This window comes from Anarrhichthys ocellatus, unplaced genomic scaffold, assembly GCF_004355925.1.
Source record: "Anarrhichthys ocellatus isolate YVR2014 unplaced genomic scaffold, GSC_Weel_1.0 scaffold124, whole genome shotgun sequence".
NCBI lineage: Eukaryota > Metazoa > Chordata > Actinopteri > Perciformes > Anarhichadidae > Anarrhichthys > Anarrhichthys ocellatus.
The window spans coordinates 474614-500358 of NW_022280154.1; the positions used below are offsets into that span (position 1 = coordinate 474614).

General features: G+C 43.4%; 1 protein-coding gene across 2 annotated transcripts in view; it reads left to right on the forward strand.

Moving 5' to 3' along the window:
• LOC116399690 (protein phosphatase 1 regulatory subunit 29-like) overlaps positions 1 to 25745 on the forward strand; it is a 197707-nt gene that overhangs the window by 121662 nt on the left and 50300 nt on the right. For both annotated transcript variants that reach the window (XM_031877026.1, XM_031877027.1), the window contains one exon: positions 11588 to 11637. The gene's annotated coding sequence lies outside the window, so the exon portion shown is untranslated. The remainder of the gene's footprint in view (positions 1 to 11587; positions 11638 to 25745) is intronic.

Below are 25745 nucleotides of genomic sequence, written 5' to 3' on the forward strand. Positions count from 1 at the left end.
GAGAGAGAGAGAGAGAGAGAGAGAGAGAGAGAGAGAGAGAGAGAGAGGTTATTCAGAGAGAAACCCACACATTCACACAGACGAGACGGAGAAGGTTTTTTGGTGGGAAGAAAAATCAATAAAAAAACGGGGCCAATGAAAAATGAAGCAGCTTCCCAGAACGTTTCTTCTTTTCCTTCATTCCTCAGACGTTCTTTTCTCGAGGATGATGGAATTGCATTTTGAGCAATTTTGAAGCAAAGCAATGTCTGGCGCTCTCCATTTCTTGGATAGCGATCACTCAACATCTGACAGCGCTGACGAAACAGACCTAGAAAAACACCAACGGGTCACATGTTTGAACCCCTGAAGGAGGTTGACTGTAGTGCAATTAAAAGGGTGTCGTAAAACTACCGCTCAAAAAAACCTGCTGACTCACATCACACATAAGGAGCTGTGTGCAATGAAAATAAACGTTACATGAGAGGCTTATTGAGCTCACAGACGAACAATGCGCAGAGAAGTTATCTGTCTGGGTTCATCGACCAAATCCTAATTAATACGGACGGAAGTGGTTATTTAGAGGAATTATACGCAAGCCGGGTTTGTGGAACTAATTGAGTACCAAAGTTTGTCTCAGACAGAAATGTTCTTATATCATGAAATGTTCTTATATCATGAAATGTTCTTATATCATGAAATGTTCTTATATTATGGTGCAGCGGAAAAAAACTTCATCTGTACCATTTATGAGGAGAGAAATAGTCAAAGGTGGTTCACCTTCAGATGCACTGTGAGCGAAATTCTCGGTGGCAATCGGGGGGGGGGGGCTCGCTTCACACAACCGGTTGCTGCTCTGACTGGCTGCGTCATTTACGGCATGAAATCGTCTCTCACTATTCATAATTGTGAATGTTTTGCAGTTTGAATAGTGAAAACTGAGGTGCATAAGTAAGCTTTTAAAAGACGTTTTAGTGACACTTGCGAGCCCCTTTTGCTCTCAACGTGGACAGTCAACTAAAGCCTGCTCAACGGTGATTGGTCAATACTACTCTGACTCAGACTGAAACCAGAAGTAGATGCAGAATCTGTTCACAGAGATTAGCTTAGGGGGCAGTTTAGTTGTATGGAAACATCATCTTGAGAGCAAGAAGCTCTCGTACAAACAGGTTTGTTTGTTGTGACAAGTTAAGCAGTTCAGCGGTTGCTAGAAGAGTTCTCTCCCCATCTATCATCTCTTATGATTGGAGTCGGCAGCTCCACTCAGAATTTGACAGACAGACACACACACCTCTGTAGGATGCTACAGTAGCCGGGTACTTATCTGAATTCATAGCAGTTGTTTTTTTTTGTGTGTTTTCGTCGGGTCGCAGAGACACCAAACTGCGAGGGGAGGGAAATATTCATAGCACAGCCTTCAGTGTGATCCGTCTGTGCTGTCCCTACAAACCTGGTTTATCCTGGAAAGGGAAGAGATGCGAGGTACTCGCTGAGAAAGCTGCCTCGCTTTTTGACACGTTTTCTTGAGGTAGAAGGCTGTGGTGGAGTCTGCTGGTTCTTAACCTGTCTGTCTAGATGTCTCCGGCTGAGTTGTGTACTCAGAGCTCACACACTTCCGCTTTACTTGACAGTTGATCTCGGTCCCAGTAGGGAGGGCGGGGACACGTTTGTGGAAAAAAAAAACGCAGCCATAAACTAATGCTGACACAGTCTGTCACATGTACACACCACTTCATCCATCATCTGATATCCAAACGAACAGCACGGGTAGACGAAGGTCCAGGGAGGTTATCCTGCTGCTCTGGTGGGTTTAAGCGTTGGGCATCTCATTCCGATACCACCTGGATAAGTTCCTTAAAGTGAATCACAGCTGTTTGACTCTGCAATTTGAATGATCAACATCATTCTAAATGTATTCATGCAGCCTAACAATGTCCCCATTGATTTAAACTGTCTATTGATGCCATCGTATAACACTACAATATCCATATGACCATCTTACATTATTTCACCCCCCTGCCGTTGCACTCATTGATCACGTTAATGTGTCGAGACGTTGTCCATGTGGAACCATTTCTTCTTGATTCAATAATAATAGCACTTTGTTATTCGTCACCATTTCCTGTCTTCAGCAGGACAGACTGTCCTTCATGGATCTCTGAATGCAGGACTTCAGTAGAGGATATATGGGGAACGGCGTGCAGCTTTGTGTGGTATTAATGGGGCTTTAATTATGCCCATTTATATGTTATGGCATTCATCATGTTTACGCGGGTCGATTACACAGTTATCCCGTGTTATGAGAGTTTGCTATGTTAAGATAAGAACATGAACATGTTCCTCCATGAGGTCCATTGTTACTCAGTTTACACTGAGGACAGACTCTGTTTTTCACCCCCCCCTCCCCTCTCTCTACACTTTGGGCTGCCTCCAACACAACACATGTGGAATCAGCCTCATCACTGCTGATGGACCAGGGCGATGTCATGTAGTCTGTCGTTGCTCCAGACTCTATCCTCTCACTCTCTAATTAGACTGTAATTATGAAATGCAGTGGCTGTAATTGAAAGTGTCAACTCATTTTTTGTTCTTCTAGTGTGAACACAATCACTATTAAACTTAACGAGTGACACTCTCTCTGAGCCTTTCTCTGAATGCGATGACTGGAAATACTCCAGACGGGTGTTGATGGCGCCGCTAAAGGCACACAGCTTCTGACAGGCCTGACCTTTTGGATCGCTGGTTGTGGGCAACAACAAATACGCCCGAGCGGCATCGTAGCGCGTGAGCGCACTCGTACATCTGGACTGCCAGAAGATGATTTATGGCCCCGTGGCTGCCTGCTGTAAAATATGTCGCAAATTTCACTGAAAGCAACGCGTTGGCCCGGCACCCAGACACGGGTTTAGTGTGGATGGGAGCGCAGTGTAATGAGGAGTGAAAGATGATAAGAAGGAGCAATATTGGAGTCTTTTTTTTCTTACCGAAAGGGAGGATGAGAGAAAGATTGGAAATATGACAGCTCATCAAAATATGAAGAAAAAAAATTATGTATATTTTGTTTACTGCTCTGTTTAAGCTCCGCCTCACCTTCACAAACACAGTCTTCCTCGCTCTTCATTGTGGGCCACTGAGCAGCTGCATGCAGTGGCAAAGGTAACTTTTAACATCATCGTGACGTGTTCACAGGTAATCTTGTAAATACAGTCTGAAGGAGACGTTTTCACAGCAATATGAAATCGATATTAGAGAGGAAGATATGACCTATGTAACTTCCTCGTACAAGCTCGAAGCAGCATTTTTTTTCTATCAACGCAAGTATTTAAGTAATACGTGAGGAGAGAAGTTATTCAAGGAGCAAAAGAAAGAGAAGTGAAGGTCAAGTTAATGGACGGGGTTGTGTGCTGACTTTACATCTAGACCTGCATGTTGCAGCAAGAGCTTAATGGGGAAAGAAGAGGAGGAGGGAAGAAATGAGGAAAACGGAGAGGAAGGATGGTAAATGAGGTGAAAAACAAAATAGGAAAATGAATGCCAGAGCCTGTGGGGTTCAATGTGCTGTGTAACCTCAAAGGAGAGCAGTGGGACCAGCGGACGGAGAAAAGAGGCTGAGGACTTTGATTATCAGGGCTGAGAAGAGTCTGTATATAAGAAGTGGATGTAGTCATCGTGACCTCACTCACTGGTTTGTGGACTGATGTTATGAAGCCTGGAGTTCTGCAATTTTGCCGTTGCCATCTTGGATTACGGTCGTCGCCATGTTGTTGCATTCTCTCTAGTGTCCACCAGGGGGCGACTCCTCTGGTTGTATAGAAGTCTATGAGAAAATGACTCTACTTCTCTCTTGATTTATTACCTCAGTAAACATTGTAAACATGAGTTTATGGTCTCAATCTCTAGTTTCAAGTCTTCTTCAATACAGCATGATGTTCATTTAGTACATTATGGTCCATTTAGAGTCAAACAGACCATAGAGCAGGGGATGCTTTAGGGCGGGGCTACACGTGATTGACAGGTCACTGCTGCTACCAGAGCTGTGTACGGCATCTTTACGTCACTCCTCCGCATTCCAAATATGGTAGCTTCCTTTCATTAAACCTTAAATATTACAGTTTGAAGACCAACCTTTTTTTTGCTCTTTCATCTTATTTTACTACATCCGGACACATCCTGCGTTTCTGCTACGATACATTTGACACCGCGCAGCGACGCAACGATACCACCGCTATTCAAACAAACGAAACACTCGGTGGACTCTTCGTGTCTCGGGGTGAGAAGCTACATTTACTCAGCGAGGGTGCTGAGCTGAAACAGCAGAAGGACTGCTGCCCCCGAGGGAAATACACCGCTGGCTTCCCCTCCAGACTGCAGCAGTGATTAATGTTTGTGTGCGTTTGGCTGATGTGTGTGTGTGTGTGTGTGTGTGTGTGTGTGTGTGTGTGTGTGTGTATTGTAGGGGGGCATGACAGGTGGTGACTCACATGTGATCCTTTGCTTTCTCAAGGAAACAAATGACTTTGCTGGCTTCTTGGGGATAAGAAATAAAGAAGCATGTATTTTTTCATCGTTCCGCCTCGATGCTTCGTCAAATGTGCAACTTCAAATCAAACCTGCTGCTCCGGTCGTCTCTCTCTCTCATTCTTCCTCCCCACTTCCTCCCTCTCTGTGTCTCGCATTGACCCGTGAGTTGTGTCAGCCTCCCTTGTTGCCCGCTCTCATTGATTCGAGCTGTAAACTTTCACTCTCACTCACTTACCCGGGAAGTGAAGTTGAATTACAGTCATTACCTCGCTTCTCGACACACTCACTGACTCTGTACCTGCCACAGCTTTTCTCCTCTCGCTCTGTTGGGGGGGGTGGACAAGTTGTTTGTGAGCCACTTTTATAAAATGTGATCTCCTGAGTCATAGTTTTGGAAAGAAAGGGTATAAAGCTGTGTCCACATGGCGACTCTGTTTCTTCAGGGCAGCGGCAGAAGAATGCTATGTTACTGCTTTCCACGTTGCTGCTGAACCAAATACATCTGTTGATCGGTGTTTGAAATATGATGGACACGGTGCATCAAACACAGGCCTGATAATGTCTCCAGCACGTCCCGTAAAAAAAAAAAACAACCCCTTGCTGTTTGGCAAGCACGTGAACCGCGGATTAATTACACACTTTAACCATGACAGTGTGAAATACAGTTTTAATGACGATCGTTATCCTGCAATATTCAGTAAAATATGTGATCAGAACATCAGCATTCATGCTTTCTCGTCACCGATCCCTGATAATGTTACTCTGTGTACAACAAATCCTGTTGAAATTGACAGGAGAGCTGCTAACGTTAGCAACACTGCTACCGGCTAACAGATGCAGGTTCCATTAAGTTAAATATGATGCGTTCAGGCTCTGTTCAGTGAAAATTATCCAGTTGTTTAAAGGAGATGTTTTCACAGCAACATAAAATAGATATTAGAGATGAATTATGAGCTGTTTTTGGTGGTCTGGATCCTTGTAGACCAGCTGCTATAACAAAACAAAACAACAAAAAACGATCTGTATCTGCCAATATGGATCATCAATGATCGCAACTGCTACCGGCGACATAAAAGCCTTATTGGAGATCTCTAAAAGTTACATACGCTTCCTTTTTTATTTTGTGCTGGTGCGATCCGTGATACAATCCGAAGCGTGAGTCTTATGATCCGTTGCAGCACTAGTGTGAACGGTACAGCAGATGGAAATCGCACCATACAATCACCAGGTCCAAGGCAACGACAGTTCAACCATTTATAGCAGAACTTCATTTTCAACATTTTAGGTAGGTGCGTGGGGGAAGATAAAAAGGCAACTGATTTAAAATGAAATCTGTAGAAAGCTAAAGCTAAATGCTAATGAAGCTGTAAAGCATCTCATTTGACAGAGCCGGCTGTTCATCACAGAGAATTTGCTCATCAAATCAAGTAAAGTGCTAGTTAGATGTTTGAATGCGCCACCGGATTATGGTTCAGAGATGAATATTGCAGGAAGATTGTGAGGAGTAGAGCGATAGAAATAGTGCGTGTGTCGATGGCTCAGTGAAGGATGACATAAACCCATCGCTCAGTGGGGGGTTCAGCAGTTTATGGGTTTGACACAGTAGGAGTCATCTTCTGGTATCCATGTGATGTTGGGCTCGGTGGGAGGTCTCAAAACCTGTTTCACTTGTTTACGGCAAAGTCACATAGTCTGTCTTTCTTATTGCAAACACTCAGCAAACTCTGAAGGATACTGTTGATACGGATAAGAGACGCCGACACAGGAGAGACCCTTTTCATAAAACGCACTAAATCTGAAAAGTAGATTACATGCTGTGGGTATAAACAATTTGAAGGTTACATGGTGAAAAATGTCACTTACACACATTGTTCTCCAGTTTATCGCGTCAAAAAGGTTTCCAGGGGATATCTTACTTACAGATACGTTACATGACTACAGTCTGGCCTTCCACCTTTGTGTGGTTGTCTTTTGTGGTCTTTATACTTCCAGACACATTCTTTTGACTTTGTGGGATAACTACGTGAGCTCATTCATTTTCATAGGGTCAGCTTTAACAACACCTAAGGGAGTGAAAACAACCTGTTTCAGGGATGATCAGCGTCGAACTAAGAAAAAGGACAACGGTGTGTGCTTTAGCCAGGCGGCAACCTCCACTTCTGCTGAGTTTACATAAGCCCCTTTCTTCTATGAACTGCAGACAATGTCCAAAAATATCAGGTCCGGATCTTTTCCAGAGATGCCCTTTCACACATGAAGCACACTTCAGGAGATTGTCCGTGTCAGACGCGTTCTAACCTACTGGAAGCACTCCCTTTAGTTAGCGAGCAGGAGGCAGGACATGGCGTGGATTAAACCGCTGTCTTGTAGCCGACTCATATTTTGGTCATTAACGGTTTCTTGCAGTTTCTTCAATCCTGAATCTTGTCGTCTTTCCACATTTTCTCCAGATAGACATTTTTGTTGGCGCCTTTGTGTAAATGTCTTCTTCACGGTGATGTCTGTTTTCTTTTGGTTTTGCGCCATATCATCAGATAACACTTTTACCCTCGACACCAAGTTGTCCCTGCCCCTAACAAACCCGAATGTTCTTCTCGTTGAGCAAACCGAGCTGAATGAGCAGCTGTTTTTTTCAAGCTATTGGCATTAGATATTGCTAATCAATTAAAACACATTTGGAAGCACAACATAAACATTTCAGTTCATGTTACAAAGCTGTTAACCACATGTTTCATGAATCAATTATAGACTTTAATCGAACCTTAACAGCGCTTGTAATTTTCACATTTCACACCGTGCTGGGGATAAATAATGGGCTAAAGTGGTCTCGTCAAATTTGCTTAATGCTGAATTTGGTTTGAAAACAGGTCAGTGATTTACATAATTAGAGTCTACGGCAGGATCGCCATCAATAAAGAGACAATCTGCTTCATGCATTAAGATTTATGGACGCTCTGTCTACATAGAGGGACACATGTCCCCATCGATAACTGAACTAAATGGAAAAGACCTAAAAGATAAAAATTCAAAGCTCTGCATAACATAATGCTACGTAGTGCGACAACCCTGCAATAAATGAGATATGTATTCCCTTTCTCCCTAAAGCTGCTTTCACACCTGTAGTATTTAGCCTCTGAAATGATGCTAAAATCCCTTATCTGCTGTCAGAAAATCTTTTCCGTTGGTTTGTTTTTTCTCAAACTACAAATGAAACACACCAGAGTCCGCTTGAAAGCAGAAGAGACCCACCTTTTCAGGCGGTCCTGGTTTGGTCGTTTGGTCCTCACCCGGTTTCGATTGATAGCTTTCACAGCAGCCTAAACGGTTAGCTCTCTCAGCGCTTTTCCCGTAGTTTGCACCGTTAGCACCGTTAGCACCATTAGCTGTGAGCCGCAGGCTCCCTGTCGACATGCCGGGAGCCGTTTGAGAGGCAATCAAAATGCTCCAGATCTTGGATTTTGCCCCTTTAAGGTGTTGTATTGCATCATATTGCACAGGTGCTGCTTTGAATGTGTCCTTTACGGATTTACCTCAAGCTCTGCTACGCCTGTTCGGCTGTTCTAAATATTCACTACGCTTTGATTTGTTTTCCTTTAGTTCTTGATACCTGGTGTCATTTCTGCAGTTCAGCTTTCATTAGTTTGTTGTCACTGAGACGAGCTCATTTTATATTCTCATCACACTTCTTTTCATTTTTCATCGCCTTATTTGAGCAGATAAATAAACCCGTAGCTCCACAGAGTTCCCTGACTTGTCCTTCCCAAAGACTTTGAGAAAATAAAAGAAAGAAACTTTGTCATCTTTCTTCTTTTTTCCTGCCGTCTAGTCTTTTATAGATGGAGGGATTGCTCTTGAAAGGAATTCGGTGGCAGCAGTACCTGGAGTGGTGGTGTGTGACGGAGCAGTAGGGCGTCCTTTGGACTGTGGATAACAGGCTATGATCTAAAGCATCGTCTTACCGGGATGAGCTACTCCACACCTCAGCCGCCGCCTGACTGCCTCAGCTGTTTCCCCTCCTGCTGGGGGAAATTATCTCTCTTTCAGCTGCAGGCTCCTTCAGAATAGCAGTTCAGCATTTAGTTGTTTGACTTGTTCAGCACAGAGGTTACAATACAATCGGCAAGAAGAGTCAAGTGTGTTCCCCTAAGAAATAGTTGCCAGTTCTATGGTTCTAAACACTGTGGAACAAGTTCTCCTCATGGCAGGTTTATTTTTCTTGTTCGGGATCACAACACAGGATCTGTTGTTAAACTCACATAACTTGACTTTACAGACAGAATGTCCTCAAACGACATGAGAGACTGTCGTGCAGGAGGTGAAAACATTTTTTTGCTTTTTTTTTTTTTGGTTTTGCTCTATTTACTGGTATTACAGCATGAGTCACTGCTGGAAACTACATGTCATCATTTTGTTACGAATATTAGATATCAAAAACCTGAACTCACACATGACATGGTAAACATTTTGTTCAAACATTTCTTTCTACATGTCAAGGTGTGCACACAGCTGCAAAAGAGTAACATGGTGTCCTTAACCCAGCTCTACCCAGTACTCCAAACAAGTGGTTTGCCTCAGGCAGCACTTTGAAGAAGTCCTCAAAATGTCCTCACTTTCCAAAAATGTCTTCCTCTTTAAGGTTTGAAGTAGAAGCAAAGCAACACACACACACACACACACTCACTAACAACTCACAGTCTTGATTAGTCTCACTCAAGTGACTTTATCAAGGTCAAAATACTATGGCAGTAATTGTAATAGAGCACCTGACAATGTGAGCAGTACTTCAGCAGGTACTACAGTTAAAGGTCTGGAGAAAAGGAGTGTGTGTGTGTGTGTGTGTGTGTGTGTGTGTGTGTGTGTGGGTGGTGCCTCTCCATTCATCTTATGTTTTGCTCAAGTCGCCTGCATGTTGAACTCACGTCTGAGTCCAGTGAAGACGAATGAACTCAGCATTTACTTCCACTCAGTCTACCTGATGGACAGCCTGACGGACGGCTGTTGACTGACGGCTCATCTGTTCTCAGCGTCCCTCTCTAAGGAGTTCTTCTTCCGAGGCTAAACCCTTCAGGACGACAACTCGAGTGGACAAACATGCACTCGCTATGAGTGTTTACCATCAACAAGTGACTCACCGTGACTCTCTGTTACGTCTTTAGCTTCTCCTGGAAGCAGTGATCCGTCAGTTTATGTGAATGAACTGACGAAATGATGAATTTACCAAATTGAACAATTGAAAAGTGAATGACAGAGCAGACGTTCTGCTGGTTAATCCACAGTCTGACGGAGATGAATGAAGATGAAAGGGTTTAAAGCTTTGGCTCGGATTATCTCATTTAGCAGATGCACATTCTACTCACATTGGCTTCTAGCAGCCCAGGCTACTAAAAAATGATGTTTCCGTACAACTAAACTGAAGAATTAAGTTTTTAAGGGAACCGTATTTCGTTGGATTACATTTGATGTCACACAAATGTGTTTCAAAAGAGTCTGTCTGGTTGAGAAAATGCAGGGCTTTCAGCCAGGAGGGGGCTGTTTGTGCCCTGTGTTGTGATGCAGTTTAGCGGTATTGGAAGGTGATTTTGTAGGAGACAGAGCAAAATAAATACGAGTTACAGCAAGCAGCCAATCTTCGTGATCAGAGGACAATTTAGTTGTTTCCAGCTAACTCATACTTGTTCTGATACTGACACTGCTTTCACGTGTGACATGTCGTTAGCTGTGTTTCCACTCAGTTGTCAGGCTAATTTTAAGTGAACTTTTGAGATGTTGCGGAAAAATATTTTTGGATTAGGCGTGTTTCCATGAAGTAGTTTGGAGCGAATACACTTGACTGCTGTAGTCCTTTTCAAACCTGACAACATAAACTTTCTCTATGGCCCTCTTTGTATTTCCTGTTTGTTAGTGCAGCAGCTGAAGTAGACTTGGACCGAAGCTGTCGCCCTTGCAAGTCATTGAACGCAACGTCGCTACTGTGAAACTGCGGCAGTTATATTTTTATAACTTTTGGAAAAACGTCATGGTTGGGCTTAAAATAAGGGAAATACATATGAAAACAACATCAAGAGTCTTTGAACACCGATCCATAGTTTGCAAGTTCTGTGTTTATGGACTGCTTTCAAAACCATATGACAGCTTCACAGCTTTATTATATTTAATTATTAAAATGAGAGGTCATCTGCTCTCACTGATTACAACCCAAGTGACATAAACGTTACACTTACATAAGTGCTAAAAGTAGTTTTTAAATGTTTGAACTGCCAACAAACGAGGACATAAGGCCACTACACTACAGCTCATCTGTCCCCTCCAGTGGGTTTGTAATTCACCGGCCTGAGCAGCTGTAGAACCAGCACCCTGATCAGCGACTTCATGCTTTCACAACACCTACAACTAACATCTCTGACAGCCAAATCCACCCCGAGACAAATCTAATACTTTAAAGAAACATTTCAGCCTCTTAAGCCTCCGTTAATCCCAAATAATGTACAGAACAGGACGACAAGCAAAGTGTATTGAGCCTTTTTTTTCTTCCACCCTTGTGCTCCGTGTCACGCTGATCCCATTACATTGATTCATACTGGGGAGCAGCTCGTTGCTGCTGCAGTCCCACGCTGAGCGGTCTGATGGTGCTTGTTTAGTTAGGAAAAGTAACGGATGTCCCGAAGCTTCCCAGCATGCCTCGGAGTCCAACCGATGGTCTGTACGTCACGGGCTGATTTTTCTTAACACTCGCACCACCTCGACTTCTCTCAGCATGAACCGACATCTTCCTGATAACGAACAACATCGGGCTGTTTAGCTAGAATGCTTAAAGCTGCTGGTTCACATGTGAGAACATCCTCACAGCAGAGTAACATTTTCATGTGCTCGCTCTGTGATTGTGTCTAGTGTTTGTTCCTCCGAGTAAAGCCTGCCCATCTGCATCGTATCCTACTTAGCTCTCTTTGATGATGACAAATGCACCAATCAGGGACACTCTCTTCTAATTATCCTCCACTCACCGTTTTGTGTCATGCAGGGACCTGCCCCCCTTTCCTTCAGAGGACGACACTGACGCTTTATTCAGCTGCTGTTCTGTTTATTGCAGGCTTTCATCGCTGACGACTGGCAGACGATCTGAGGAGGAACAAACTCAAGGTAATTATTCTTATTGTTATGTGTTCTATGGAGGCACAGCCCGAAGCCTGAATAGGACACACACCTGCCTGACACAGAGTCAGGACTGCAGTTCGTCCAGAAACCTGCTCTCTTCAAATACCGACACTTGGTGGCAGAGGCACCCTTTAGTGTCCATATAAGACGCACCAGACTTTCAACTAACTCCAATGGAAATCCATCAGCTTCATTATTATATGGTCAGACCGACTGACACAGTATAAAGAGCCAGAGGGTCCGTTTAGGGAGGAGGACAGGGTGGCGAATTGGGTAAAACCAACACAGACTTTCACCCAGGAGACCGCTGTTCGTGTTCCGTGTATAGTCGACTTTGACTTACTTTACACTACTTTTGTTACGTAACTTAAGTACGTAAGTACGCAAGTTACGTAACAAAAGTAAAGTGAACTCAAGCATACTTATGATGTAACAAACATACTAATTTTAACCCAAATCACAATCTTCTCCTAAGCCTAAACTAAACATGCATTTTCCCTTTGAGTGCCATAAGAAAGCCGTTTTTACTTTTTGCGTGTAATTCGTATGCAAACTAGTCTGTACTGACTGCATTGTAAATGCAAATGAATAAGCTACACTCTGAACAAGTGACTTAGTATAACATGTGCAAAAACGTTTACCCCATGGCGGAATATGACGTGCAAAAAGCCTAAAATTCCTGACAATGACACGAGGAAATGTCGTACTATTTACACGCCTTCCTATGAGATTGTATTGGAAAATACACAGCATGTCACAAGCAGAATATGTATGTTTCCTGTGAACATAGAAGTTTATTTTGAAAAGACAACATGCATGTGACAAGAATGAAACTGACACGCTTCCCTAACTTGCTCCCGGACACGTCATAAAGACTGACGCTAGAGGGGAACCCAGAGCGTCGTAGTTTGCGTCGTCGGGCCGCTGAACAATCGGAGGTTTGCATCCACCATACGGGACGTATTGTAACATCTGTGAGGTTGCTGATCCGTGCAGATTTATTATTGGAAATGAATCAACAGTAGTTAGAAGACTATGCACACATTGGTTGAACTGGGATTCAGTCCCGTGACTACTATTTCTAGCTGCTGGTCAAAACGATGTGCTGATGTCACCCCGAGGTAACTGTGACGCTCTCTGTTGAGTGCAACCATGTTGAGTATCTTCAATACAGCGCTGGCTCTCGGAGGTAATTCACAAGTGTAATAATTGGACGCGATCTGATTTATTTCATGCAGATCTTTGTCCTTCACTATGTTAATCGGCCCTTCAAACACAGACTGGCCAATCAGAGCGGAGCATTTGCAGTCTCAGAGCACCGTCAGACAACCATCTGGCTCTGCTCCATTGACTCTCATGCAATGGTTTCAGATTTCCTTCATTTTCAGGCTGGTTTTTATTAAGGAATCATTATCATTAACTCATTTCCTTATTAATTGAATTGGACACTGTGTGTCTGGTGATGTGTTCTGACTGAAGACTCCGTGAGGTTTAGCATGTTAATATCTGCTGATTAGCACTGATTACAAAGTACAGGTGAGGCTAATGGGCATTCATGTTGCAGATATTTAGTCATAAATCTAACTATGAACAGGATGAACTTTTGACTTGATGATGGAAGTCGATGAAAAGTATCAACATTTATACTGCTGGGAACATAAATAACGTACCTATTTTCATGGCGGTCCATCCGCTAATTGTGGAGGCATCTTAACAAAACAACTTTTGACCGACCAACCCATCGTCAAAAAAGAATAATTTGAAGTGACGCTATTTGATTGGCAGGTGATCTGTTGCGACTTAATGAAATGTTACCGGGATCAAAAGAAGAGAAAATCTCACAGATTACCACTTTAAATGTCAAGAGCAGGAATCAGATGAGGCACGATGACCCCCTGCCCTGTCAATAATAGATATGTAGCTGTTCAGGATGAGCCTCTTCCTTCATTGATCTCTATAATTTTCTTTCCCCTTGAAGCGGTGACAGCATGTGTCAGCTGGACTGACAGGCCTTCTGTCGTGACGAACTCTCCGGTGCGACAGATGTGTGGCTCGGCCCCCAGTGTGTCACTCTTAGTAGGCGGCTCAGCTCCACTGATCTGCAGCTGTTGAGCCACGATTGCTTTAAATAGTGTAAGTTTGAAATGCGATCCACGCTGAGAGAGAGAGAGAGAGAGAGAGAGAGAGAGAGAGAGAGAGAGAGAGAGCTGATCAGATAATCATTAAATGCAAAGAGATGAGATGAAACTAATTTGTCAGAAAGAAAAAGCAGAAAGATGCCTCAGGCAGACCTCGGTACGCTACAGAAACGTTTAAGTACCTTCAACTGACAATGCTGGAGGACACCAATGTCCTCCAGCATTGGTGTACAAATCCGTCTAATATGAATAATGAAGAAATATCCACAAAACCTTGGTATCAAACAAACATGTATCCCTTTACTATGAGCACAAGGTACATGTATCGAGTTTAAACTAAAACCTGGAAGAAAACATGAACTTTAGAGTCCTATTTAGAAAACGTGGGTTAGTGGTGCACGTCCGCCTCTTGTGGCCAACATTGGTATTACAACAACAGACAAAAGATCCCGACCAAAGAAATAAAATAATAAATACAATTCACCTGCCCAACCTCTTTCACTTGTTACTAAGTCATAAACACAGGAGACAAAACTATTTAGATTAGACTATTTATATTACTCTCCTCTCATGGCTTCCATACAACTCTTGACAATGCTGTGAAAATACAGACCGAGTGTCTGAAGTGTTTCATAGACATTATGGCCAAAGCCAGTGTTACAGGTCCCAGCATGAATGGGCCTGATCACAGATTTTGTGCCTGAGAAAAACAGGAAATAAATGAAACAGGCAAACGCTGTGGCTTCTCGCTTCAGTGTCCTCTCAAGCTATCTTTATTTTTACACTTCTTTAAGTGAAAACAGTCTTCTGTATATGTTTCTTCATTTCAAAACACAGGAAAAATACATTAAGTTGTAATAAACAAAATAACAAAGGTTACACTACTATTATTACATGTTTGAACAACATATCTGTTGTCTCTTGGGCTAAAACCCTTCCTAACTGCACTTTGGCAATATGCCCACAGCCACTGTGGCGTACGTGAGACAGACACTCTTCCAAATGGCGGCGGTGCGTCACCAGTACAGCGAACAGCTAACAAATGCTAACAAACATTCAAAACACTTATATACATATTACAGTCACATTAATTAACATATTTAGTGTGAATCGACCTAACAGAACATAAAGAGTCGATTCATTTCATCATACAGAAAAAGTTCATTGTGTAGGAGCCAGATAAAAACAAGGGATGTAACACAGGGCTACTATTAGCTTAGCTAGCACTCAACAGTCAGTCTTAACAGTCAGTAGCGATCAAACAACTACATAAAAAACACAAAATACTCGATACAAATGTTACGTACACATTGGTCCTGAATTCATGTGTCTTTTGTGCACTTTTCATGTTACTAGCCTGAGAAAAACAGGAAATAAATGAAACAGGCAAACGCTGTGGCTTCTCGCTTCAGTGTCCTCTCAAGCTATGAGAAGACGCTGAACACGCACCGACAAATCTCTGGTCGCGAGGCAGATCGACAGCGCTCCACTGCCACCTACTGGGCATAGATAAAAATACACTTCTAAAGGAAGTTTAATTATGATAGGCAAATCACAGAAATTCGTTCAAATATGAATCTAATAACAAAAATGTGACCATACATTTTGTGTGCGTCACACCAGCATTACAAGGATAAACAGGGACAAGTGTGCGTCGTTCGCGTACCCGCCACAGCTGCTGACATCGTCACAGTTACTTTATTTCGGATCTGTGAAATTACAGTTCACCATTGACATCCATCAGCCTCCAGACAAACATATCTAACTGCTTATTGAATCACGTGTGCTTACTACATAATAACTAGAGAGAAATGAACACTGCAGATCTGTAAGTCAGCAGGATTGCCGGGAGAATCTAATATTCGGTAATCATCAGCCTGAATAGCTAACTTCGGATTGCATTATCCATTCAGGATGTAATGAAGAGTGTGTTTGTCCAAAGCGAGATGAAGGGGAAGCATTTGTTAATTAAAGATACGGAAGCCTGCCGGGCTCAGTTTGAGTGAGAAACAAGCATCGTGCTGTTTGGGAGATGCTTATAAAACATACTGAACGGATCAGAAATGGAAAAGAGAGCTGTGCAATGGCACCAACCAGTTTACTGCCAGGAAGCTGGGGTCATCACATTAAAGCAGCTGCTTTTTATTTATATTGAGAATCAGAACAGTCTTACATATTCATTAGGTTATCCTTCATCATATTAGAGTGTGAGAACATGGGGAGGATATGGAAGACATTGTGTTTTAAATGAAGAACATGTAATGGGGATAGGAATCAATTTGAATAAAAAACATCGTAATTATTTTTTTATCAGAGAAGAAACTTACTCAGGAACAATAAAACATCTCCACTATGTCACCTCAACCTTCATCATAACTCATTTTATTTTCAGAAAAACACCAAAGTTAGGACTGCTGTACAATATCAAATCTCAACATAAACGTTCATCATAATGAATTAACTCTTTATCTGCAAATTTAAAGTGACTAGTAATCAGTCTCAGTCTAGTCCTGATCCTCTATATGAACCAGTCTCAGTCTAGTCCTGATCCTCTATATGAACCAGTCTCAGCTTAGTCCTGATCCCAGTCTCAGTGTAGTCCTGATCCTCTATATGAACCAGTCTCAGTGTAGTCCTGATCCTCTATCAGACCTCCATCAGTAAAGAGACCATCAGAGAGAAGATGGTCTGTTTCTATAGAGTTATTCTTAAAGCTCGTCATTGGAGCCACCGGGTCAGATTCTGGTGAAACCAGATGAACTCATGCAGGTTCACCAGAACCTCCTTCAGCTCAGACTCCAGCAGAGACCGGTCCACCGTGGACAGACCCAGATCCTCCAGCAGAGACCGGTCCACCGTGGACAGACCCAGATCCTCCAGCAGAGACCGGTCCACCTTGGACAGACCCAGATCCTCCAGCAGAGACCGGTCCACCGTGGACAGACCCAGGTCCTCCAGCAGAGACCAGTCCACTGTGGACAGACCCAGATCCTCCAGCAGAGACCAGTCCACCGTGGACAGACCCAGATCAGGCTTCACCGCAGCCTTGGACCTGCAGTTGGAGCTCCGGAGGGAGGAGGAGAGCTCAGCTCATGGCACCAGCAGCGTCTCCTCCTCCTCCTCCTCCTCCTCCTCCTCCTCCTCCTCCTCCAGGAGCAGAGCTTCTCCTGTCTGGGAGTCAACACCGACACCACGCTGCTGGAGACCCAGGACGTATCGCTGGACCCGCTGTAGGGAAGGGAGGCACGGGAGAACCAGAACCAGGACTGAGAGGGGCAGACTGTCAGACCCTGCTGCAGTAACATGAGAAGTTTTCTAAATGTGCTCAGAAACACTACCGCTTTAGTCCACAGGGACCAACAGAACCAACACTAAATGAAACTTTCTCACAGCAGCTTTAAAGTCACAAAAACTGATGATTATAAATTCAGTAATTTGTCTCCAAATGCTAACTAGAAAATGTAAGTAAGCTGTCCCGTATTCATGAACGATTTACATAATCACACAACTCCTTTCTGAAGTTTCACTGTAGTTATGCACAGTACCGACTACACTGCATGTAAACACACAATACATTTACATCTTAATGCAAACAGCGTGCGGTAGGCTACGCACCATACTGCTATAGTTACACATACAGTATGCACGCTCCTAGAGAGAGAGAGAGAGAGAGAGAGAGAGAGAGAGAGAGAGAGAGAGAGAGAGAGAGAGAGAGAGAGAGAGAGAGAGGGAGAGAGAGAGAGAGAGAGAGAGAGAGAGAGAGAGAGAGAGAGAGAGAGAGAGAGGGAGGGAGTGAGAGAGAGAGGGAGTGAGAGAGAGAGAGTGAGAGGGAGAGTGAGAGGGAGTGAGAGAGAGAGGGAGTGAGAGAGTGAGAGGGAGAGTGAGAGAGAGGGAGTGAGAGAGAGAGTGAGAGAGAGAGAGAGAGAGAGGGAGTGAGAGAGAGAGAGGGAGTGAGAGAGAGAGAGGGGGAGAGAGAGAGAGAGGGAGTGAGAGAGAGAGGGAGTGAGAGAGAGAGGGAGTGAGAGGGCACTTTTCTTGTCGTTCTGCCATCATTCTGCCGAGGCAACTCCGAAATTTGCTTCGTCTATATTTAGCAACAACAGATAGCAGAAAGCTAATGCACACAATCCTTGGCAGAGTAGTGATTTGCAGCAGACCCATGATCAAAACCGCATGGTCAGCGGTATCTTTACACACACACACACACACACACACACACACACACACACACACAGTGGCTGGTTGTTGACAGTCTGGTCTGAAGTGGATTGTGCTCATTAGGTGGGGTTGCAGATTGCTTTCTATTTATAGCTGGCAGCAGGCAGCACGCTCAGCAGCAGCACGGAGGTGTTTGAAGTAGCACAGGCCTCCGGTGGGCCGCGCTAACGAGATGCATCCGGAGTCGACCGCTCTCCAAACTGCAGGAGATCAACTTGGATAGTTGGCATGGCGTGGGTTAGAGTGATGCAGGTCAGTTATTTATAGCGCTCTGACATTACTTAGGTGGTATGATATGGGGTAGGACAAGTGTTGCGCTGTGTTCTGTTGCTACAGAGGCGTTTCCATCGTTCACTAACAAGCAGTTGACTTTTGCCAGTTGCTGCTGTTCGAGTATGTCGCTGTGTCCGTTGGTCAATGGTCATAATCATTGAGATCCAGACAGAACAGACTTTTATTTCCACTTCGCTGAGGTACTCGTGCAAGGGCATTGGAGATCTTGTGTGAATCTCTCAAATGAAATAAAACATACATTTTCCTCCTGGAGCTCCGGTTCGGGTCGGTGCCTCAGGCTGCGCGCTTTTCAGGACGTCAGCTCCTCGACATGAGTGACAAGTGTTGGGTTAGAAGTGTCGAGACGGGAGCTTGAACATCTGACTGAGAGGGATGAAGGTGGGACTATCACAACGCAGAGCTGCTGCTGAACAGGTGAAGAGTTGAACACCGGGGAAACACTGCAGCAGCAGCAGCCAAAGAATACAGCAGAGAAACAACAAATATGAAGAGCATCAAAAGAGAGCCATCGTATCCGAACGGTAGCTTGTGCTGTACCTGTGTGTTTTGGGCTTTAAGGGGAGACACGACAGGTGAATAGTGTAAAGAACAGAATGTTGACTAATAGATATCACCATGAAACTTCACCACTTCATCACTCACATTAAGAGCAGTATTGTATGTATGACAAGGTTTCTCTAATCTTATGTTCAAATGTGCACACGAGGCATTATCTAATGGTAACTTTTAGTGAGTTTAGGAGAAATCTACAGACAAAAGAAGACAAAGTAGTAAAATAAATGTTTTATGTTCACTAGTCTGAAAGACTGAATGTTATGTTAACGAAAATGACTTTCAAATGTGATAAAGGATGGTAAGCAGAGACTGCAGGTTAATTCATGAATGTTATGAGTATACACCATGTCGGCTCTTCTCCCACTCTTACCACCGGGGTCTTGACATTCACACTGCAGCCGGTGTTGACGCCCACAGGCGACAGGCCTCGGGGGGGTATCACCTGCTGACAGGAACACCGACTGCACAAGCCAGGAAAGAGTTTTTCAGTTCAAAGTAGCAAATCAGGTTATAAAGGTTTATTCATTTGTCAATAACTGACACGGATGAGGAATGGAGTTGAATGCAGAAAGGAAAAATTATGATTTCAGAGACAGGTAATGATTATTGTTAAGAGTAAAGAAACATCTTCCAAAAACTAAAGCGCGTGTTTGGAGCCTTCGTTCGTAGCAGCGGGTCGATCGCTCGGCTCAGTATTGCCGCCTGCAGCCACTCACGGCTTCATGCCTCCAGGGAGGTGAAGAAGAGTTTGGTTGAAACGTTGCTACAACAGACTGGATATAAGAAGTGGACGTAGTCATCGTGACGTCATCCGTTGGTTTGTGGACTGATGTTTTGAAGCCTTACATTTGACGATTTCGATGTCGCCATCTTGGATTACGGCTGTCACAGAAGTGACCGTGTTTGGAATGCGGAGGAGTGACTTGAAACTAGAGATTGAGACCATAAACTCATGTTCACAATGTTTACTGAGGTAATAAATCAAGAGAGAAGTAGAGTCATTTTCTCATAGACTTCTATACAACCAGAGGAGTCGCCCCCTGGTGGACACTAGAGAGAATGCAGCTTTAACACATGAAGCTTTGACTTCACTCGACAGAAACAGAGGTTGCCGTCTGGTTGGTAAATCCATCCATGTTCAAATTGCACCATATTCAACACATCCCTTGGTCCCCAAGCAATACACCCGCCAAGTGTGAAGTAAATTGGATGAAAAAGAGATATGAGATATGCAAAGGACATGTCAACGTACGCTCACACCGGATGGACATAAATCCCTTGCTTTATAGATTCATAGAAGAAGTATGAAACAGGTGGTAGTCTAAGGTTTGAAGACTAGAAGATGACTGCTCAGGTCCACAGGCTGAGAAAGGTGCGTGGGATAATGGGCTAAGTGCTGCGTTGGGCTTTATCTTTTTCTTTGACCTCTGGTAAACCAGGACGGTCTTCACACTCATCGAGAGGCTGTTCAGTGTCTCACAGTAGATGCCGTGGGTGTAGTGGCCAGCTGCCAACTCAGTCAACCTCCCCGGATAAATAAATTATGATTAAGGTCAGTTTGTAGATCTTGGTCTCGTTTAACATTCCGTCTTTTTAAAAGCACCACCAAAGGGTCTTAAATCACATTCTCAAATGAAACAATGAATTCTTCTCTATTCCACACAGCGACCACTTGGCAACAGTTATTCCTTTGAACCGCTGCTCGACAAAAACAAGACTAAAATTTACATCTGACTCGAGCAGTTTGGTGAGGCTGTACTAGATTCTCATGCTCCCCTTGTTTTCTTGTATTGTACCGTCTAGGGTTAGACATGTGATCACACAGGGAAAACTAATTGTAGTATTCCAATTTGTAATGGTCCAACTGTAAGAAGAGGTAGGAGTAAATGATCATTTCCATTTTCAGTCACAGTGGGTGTTGATCTCCAACGTCACTATTGTATGAAGTTATATTCATACCCAACAACCCGCTATTGCAGCTGTCATAAACATAACACACTTATTTGGTATCCCTCAGGAGAAAGGTGTCGTCAAGTCCACATGTAAAGTCTTCAATATTAACTGCACCACTGATGCACAATAAAAGAATAATGAAATATAATTGACCTTTCAGAGAACAACCTACTGCTCAACATCAGCAAAACCAAGGAGGCGATTATTGATTTCAGAAGAAAAAGGAGGCAAAGCCGCAAAACCGCCGGCTAAATCAATGAAGCTGAGCTGGAGCAAGTGAACAGTTTTGGTATTTGTTAAGGAAACTTAAAAAGGTCAAAATTCTGTTCCAAGTCCTTTTACAGAGGAGCAATAGAAAGTGTTCAGACTGGACATATTACAAACTGACGTGGTCTGTGCGCAGCCCAGGACAGGAGGGCTCTGCAGCAGCTGATTAAAACCTTCATTGGTGACCATCTATCAAGCATCAGGGGTATCAGTGAGGTGAGGTGCCTGCGCAGAGCCTGAAGGAGACTAAAGACAATACCCACCAGCATTCACTGCCGTACCAGCAGACCACAGAGCAGCTTCTTTCCTCAGACTCCTCACCTCATCCTCCGTACTCAATCATACTATAACTTACATTCCCTTGTGCAACCCTGTGTTGCAGAATGACAACATGAACCGTCAACCTTGAACCTTTCGCTAGATATGCGGTGGAAACTCGCTAACATGGTGGAGACCTGGTATCCATTGTGACTTGAACTGAATACCAAAGTTTATGATGGCAGGGCGGCGGCACCTCAAGTGCAAACTGCTAACAACAATGTTTCACTTCAACTGACTCACCGAGCACCTGCACCGAAGTACTCGCACTTGAGTGCACTTATTTTTGGACCCATCATGAGGGCCCATTGTATTCATAGTGCAGTTTCATTAGAGCATTGTTGGTTAAAGCCCTGTGAGTGAAAAGGAAAAAGCTTTCGTCTCTGCTTGGCTAAGAAACGTTGACATCTCAATCTTTCAAACTGGCTTTTTCCCCACTTCTCCTTTTATATCTTCTACATCTTCACTTCTCAACTTTTATCTTCTTTTTCAACTCCCTAATTCTCCATCAAAACCAGTTATCTTATAACTGTTATATCTAAAATATAATAATAGATATCACCATGAAACTTCCCCGTTGATTACTCACATTAAGACCATTCTTTTGTTTGTACTGCAAGTTTTCTGAAATGTGATGTTTAAATATGCAAATGAGGCATTATGTCATGGTAACTTTTGGTGAATTTAGGAGAAATCTATGGATGCAAATAGACAAAGTAGTTAAAAAACAAACTCCTAAATGTGTATTGTTGAAAAGGTTTGCTTCACACTAGTCTGAAAGAAGAAGCAAAAATAGCCCAGAATCTCAAAATTGACCAGTACGTGATATAACGGTGATTTAGCCCTTTTGGGGGGGGGGGGGGGGGGGGTCTTCCAGTTTCTCCGTTGTAAACACTCTCCTCTCTCCCACTTGACCGAGTTGGCATCAGCATAAATCAAACACAATTCAAACTCTAGATCTAATACAAAGCTAGAAACCAGATAAGAGTGGAATTTACAAGGTATTAATCTTCCACCACTGCACTGCACTTCTCTCCAAGACTTGTTAATCCCTGCTCTCCCTGTGGGGCTGATAAGACATGGGATAGGAGCGAGGATACCAAAGGATAAGGCTATCCACTACTGCACCTTCACTACACGTAGAGCAAGTGGATATGATTTTCACTGACTCCTTGTTCTGCAGACGTGAGGAAGGAACGACTTATTGTTGGATTGAAGAACAATTCTAAGATTCAAGTGTGTTTCTCAATCAGCATGTAACTAAATATTAGGCTAAAGTCCGTGGACGTTTATTATTCTTTACCTGAAGACGCTATTCCCCCAGCTTTTATACAAAAAGAGACAAGCCATTAGAAAATATTTATTTTGACAAAATTATGTTGACTGATTGACATCAAATCATAATTTTACCTCCCACTAACAGTATGGAATTACAGGTCGTTATGATAATGTTGTAATAGTGTTTGTCACTCGGTGCCTACATGTTGTGATATTTACCTGCTTGGTGGTTGCAGGATACCCTCTCTGATCTTATCTGATCGATTGTGTAAATCCCTCATTTCTGTCCCAGCTAGCTGTTGATTTTTTAAAACCTGGCGAAGTTCGGAACATTAGTGATCCTCCTCTCATGCATTTTGGAACTGGGCCTTTCTTTTAGTAAAGCGTCAAATCTAATTTACAAGACTGACCCAGTAGCACAAAACACCCCCACTGAGCCGAAGAACAAGAGGCGATTAGAACCAAAATCGGGTACTTTCATGATGGCTATATTGCTTATGCTTATTTGATTGCTGCATGTACCAGATTTGTTTATTTATTCTTACATGACTAGAAAAGTCAAAGAGAGAGTGCGCTCGCCGATCTCCCAGCTGTGTGTGTGTGCAGCGTTCCTTCTGGAGGTGCAAAAAAAAACCGGAAAAAGAAAATTTCTTGAAGGTGTGTAGTTCTCGAGAGAGCTCCCTTTGACTACGTTATACACAATACCAGCCTTTGACCAGCACATGGATATTTAGATTTAATCTCAGCCAAGAGAAAGCGTAGTTTTGTTCTTGATTTGACAAAAGGTCAAACAAATGCAAGGAGCTACTGTGTTGAGATCTAATTGAAATAAGACAAAGAACCACAAATGCAACTGTACAAAACCCACATTTGTTCGGTTAGTCCTCCCCTCTGTCCTCTTGCTTTCCACCCTTTGCTTCTTCCCAGCACCGCCTGCAGACACACACTGCCCTACTTTGGTACAAGTCGTATCCCTGCTCTCCAAAGAGCCGCTGTGATTGCCACAAGGCAGAGGCGGGGAAAAAAAGCACTGCTTGGCGTGGCCTCGCAGCGCCGTGTTTTTGACAAGGAGTGAGGCGGAAGATCTATTCTGTGCCACCGGTCCTGCTGGAGCGATTTGTAGGTCTACCGTGTGAATGTGCCGGTCTGTCAGAGTATTCACACGACTTTGAAAAGTCGTACCTCGGCATGTGTAGTCCATCTCAGTTTCGTTAAAAAATGAAGTCATGACAATTTTCTGAAGGTTTTTTGTTAAATTTCAGTCACTGATGAATTTACAAAAGCTGGAAGGATAGATGTGAATATACATGTATATGTGGAGTCAAGAAAAGACAATAAGGACAGCATGAGGACAACGTTTTACAAACTATTCAAAGGTGGAGTTCAGGGATCAGAGAGATGGGAAGATAAATGTTTCTGTAGGAGGGAAATAAGGAACAAGAATATGCACACATGGGAGCATGCCAAGGACATTCAGAATCAAAAAGAAGGATTTGAGTTGCGAACAAGTAAAAGCCAGAGGGAAAGCTAAAGGTTTCCTCCTGTGAGGGGAGTCCGGCGGAAGAGAGGACTAAATGGAATAGAGAGAAGTGGTATCAGAGATGGACCGAAGAAAGGAGCTAAAAAAAACTAATGTAAAAGAAAGAAAGAAGAAGCAAAGAAGGTAGCATAAAGGCCAAGAGGGAGAAGAAGGCGGCATCAGCCAGAAATGTCAGTTGCCATTGTGTAAAATACCAAGAGGGAGAGAAGACGGGATGAGAAGGGTGGCACTAAAGAAGAAGAAGAGAGGAGAGAGACTGTGAGGAGGAAGGCAATTGAAGTGAAAAGAGTGTGGGATTAATAGAGAGAAAGGACATACTGACAATGATAGGATGTGGAGGAAGAGGGTTGATGGGAGGAATGAAGAGAAAGAAGATCAAAATGAGACAATGAAGAGAGGTGAAAGAAAGAAAGAAAGAAAGAAAGAAAGAAAGAAAGAAAGACAAGTGGTGGGTAGAACAGAAAAGGTCAGTAAGCGACTGAGAAGCAGATTAAAATGCCAGGGAAGAGAAAGCAGAGGGCTCCTCTCTGAAACCAAGACAATCCAAAATGTACCTTCTTGACTTTTCTCGGTTGAGAGAGAGAGAGGTAGAGGAAGGTGAAGAAGACAGCTAAAAGAGGGAGAAAGGTTGGAAGATGGCAGGAAGAGAACAAATAATGAAAGACCATGTCAAAGTGTGTATGTGCTTGTGAGTGTTGTCATGAAACAGCCATTTTCAGCCTGGTATAAATCACCCTGGCACCATTACAGCAGATAGTCAGAGAGCAGGCCACCAGCCTAATCAGTCCTGCACAGCATCCCTGTAGGCACATTGGCCAGCTCACGCTCACATCGGCTACACTCTTGCACAGAGTGATGAATACAAACAGTGTCGCTCAGGCTACTTGAAAAAGTCCAGTCTCACAAGCTACCAGTCTGTCAGGTAAGAAGGGCGAGAGACGGACCGAAGACTTCCAAGTTGTGATCAGAGACACCAAACATTCCGGTCTGTTTTACGACTACTGTGTCCAGTTGTGTCTATTTCAATAAAATAAATGAGAATATCTTCTGACAAAAAAAGTCTGTTGGAAGTGTTCAGTAGCAGATCATGAACAATAACGCTGGGTTATTGCAGAGAGTCACCGCCAAAGTATCTGTAATTATAGCAAATTACAGTCGAGAGTTTTACGCTTTTGGCTATTGAAGATCATTCTTGAAAAGAAACGGCGGGAAGTGGGAATTCTCCTTCTTTTGATCTGTTTAAATCTTTGGATGGTTGAAGGGGTAACGGTGGAAATGGACCAAAGACACACATACAGCCCATCATTCACCTTTTGTTTTTATTTCTTAAAACTACTAAGTTCTCTGTGTGTATGAACACTTTTTTACAGATGTTTCAGGTGACGCTTCAATTTGAGTTACAGCATATATAACTTTCTTGTGGTTGACTTCTGTTGTGATTTCTTGTCGTTTTGTCTCTTCTACTCCCCACTCCATCGGTTTTACTTCCTCCCCCACGTCTCCCACTTTGTTGGGGGGCAACTACCGACACA